General features: G+C 46.7%; 1 long non-coding RNA gene across 1 annotated transcript in view; it reads left to right on the top strand.

Moving 5' to 3' along the window:
- Window positions 1-1,829: 1,829 nt before the first annotated feature.
- LOC105310127 overlaps window positions 1,830-1,846 on the top strand; it is an 18,509-nt gene continuing 18,492 nt past the window's right edge. The window contains exon 1 of the long non-coding RNA XR_897456.1: window positions 1,830-1,844. This is a non-coding gene — a long non-coding RNA (uncharacterized LOC105310127). The remainder of the gene's footprint in view (window positions 1,845-1,846) is intronic.

Below are 1,846 nucleotides of genomic sequence, written 5' to 3'. Positions count from 1 at the left end.
TCCCTCCATCCTTCCATAGGTTTCCTAGAGCCTATACTTTAGTTCTCTTGGGGAGGTGAAAATTCAGCTCTCTACCCCACTTGACTTCTCATGGCCGAACTAATAATAGACCAGATTAACAGGAGAAAAGCCAATGTAATGAGTGGACGCGGGAGATCATAAATGATGTTTAGACAAATGCTTGAACCACTTACCTTTTTATACTTTTTGAACAAGGAAACAATAAATTTGTGAAGATTTGACAGGATTCAGAAAAAACTTAAGTTTTAGTGCTCACTAGTGAGGAATCTAAGCCACGTTTGAGTTAGAGAAGTAATTCAGTAAAGAAATAACAAGGTTTGTACACACAGGCTTTCCACCCTGAATTCTTCAGCTCTGGTGATAAGGGCAGTTCTCTCAACCTGAGGCAGGGAGGGCTACTTATACAGGGGAGAGTTATTTCCTGCATTCAGAGAGACAAGGGAGGGTTGATGTGCCCTTCCTACACTGGCATCTCGTCAAGTAGCTTTAATTCAAAGTAATCAATACACCATCGTGAGATATCTTGGAGCGGCCTGCCCTGGGCCCCAACAGTTCTGACACCTAAACACTTTCACGGCCATTATGAGGGGTCTCCAGGACTGGATGAGGGGAAGCAGAGTCCCTCCACTTGATAGCCCCCAACAAAGAGACAAGATTAATTTTCATTTTTAATTAAGAAAAATTTAAACTATACTTGGCGTACACTATTATATCAGTCTCAGATGTACAGTATAATGATTTGACACGTATATATGTTACGATGTAATCACCACGATAAGATTAGTAACCACTGGTCACAATCTGTGCAGAATTCCAGTTAAAATAAAGGAGCCAGGTAGATAATACCTTCCTCACTGGCTGAGCCAGCTGAGGGGGAATTTTAGTGCCTACAAGCTGAAAGCTTAGCATAGGCAGACAGAGTGTTGGAAAAGGCCATCCAGGGCCCCCGTGAGGTTTTCTAGCCCAGCCTGTCCTTTTTGAAACTCAGAGCTTTAGACATGGACTCAAAGGGTTTCATTTCTGACATATCTGACATCTGGCCCGACAGGGACCATCGTGATGACCAGTAAAGAAAGGTCCTGAGTCAGGGATTCCCAACCCCTGGGCCAGCTGACCAGTGCCAGTCAGTGGCAGTGGCCTGTTAGGAACAGTGGCCAAGCTGGAGGTGAGCAGCAGGTGTGTGTGAAGCTTCATCTGTATGTGCAGCCGTTCGCCAGCACTAGCATCACCGCCTCAGCTCCCTCTCAATCATCAGGCATTAGATTCTCATAGGAGTATCAGTCCCTGGTGCCAAGGTTGGGGACCACTTCTCTAACTGCACACCTTCCAGCAGTCTGTCCCAGGTGTCCATCCTGTGCTCCCCAGTCAGCCCAGGTGACCTTGCCTCAGCCCCTCCAACTCTGACAGGAGAGCCATCCTCCTGACCTTGGCTGCTGCCAAGGCAGAGCTGGTCTACCTGCTTTCCTCAGGGTTGCACAATGGTGAAATGACCTGTGGACGAAGACAGCCACCAGTGTCCAGGAAGCTTTCTTTTGTAATTTTTTAGGGGAAATGACCTGGAGAGACTTTCCCCAGGTGCCAAGTCTGGCCTTTCTTCCCTCCCCATGAGCCCAGCACAGAGGGCTCAGTATTAATACCAGGCACTCTCCCCAGCAGCCAGGGACCAGCAGCTCTGCTCCAACAGAAATCAGGTGAGGGGCTACTAACATGTCAACTGATTTTAAAAAGTTTACTCTGTTTTCTCTTTCCCTACAAGATTGTACATTATTTTAAAATAACTATTCTGTTTTGTATTTGTCCTGCATGAGGTCTGGGCTTCCAGAGT

This window comes from Pteropus vampyrus, unplaced genomic scaffold (assembly GCF_000151845.1).
Source record: "Pteropus vampyrus isolate Shadow unplaced genomic scaffold, Pvam_2.0 Scaffold1135, whole genome shotgun sequence".
Taxonomy (NCBI): domain Eukaryota; kingdom Metazoa; phylum Chordata; class Mammalia; order Chiroptera; family Pteropodidae; genus Pteropus; species Pteropus vampyrus.
This window is presented reverse-complemented; position numbering and strand designations above follow the sequence as displayed.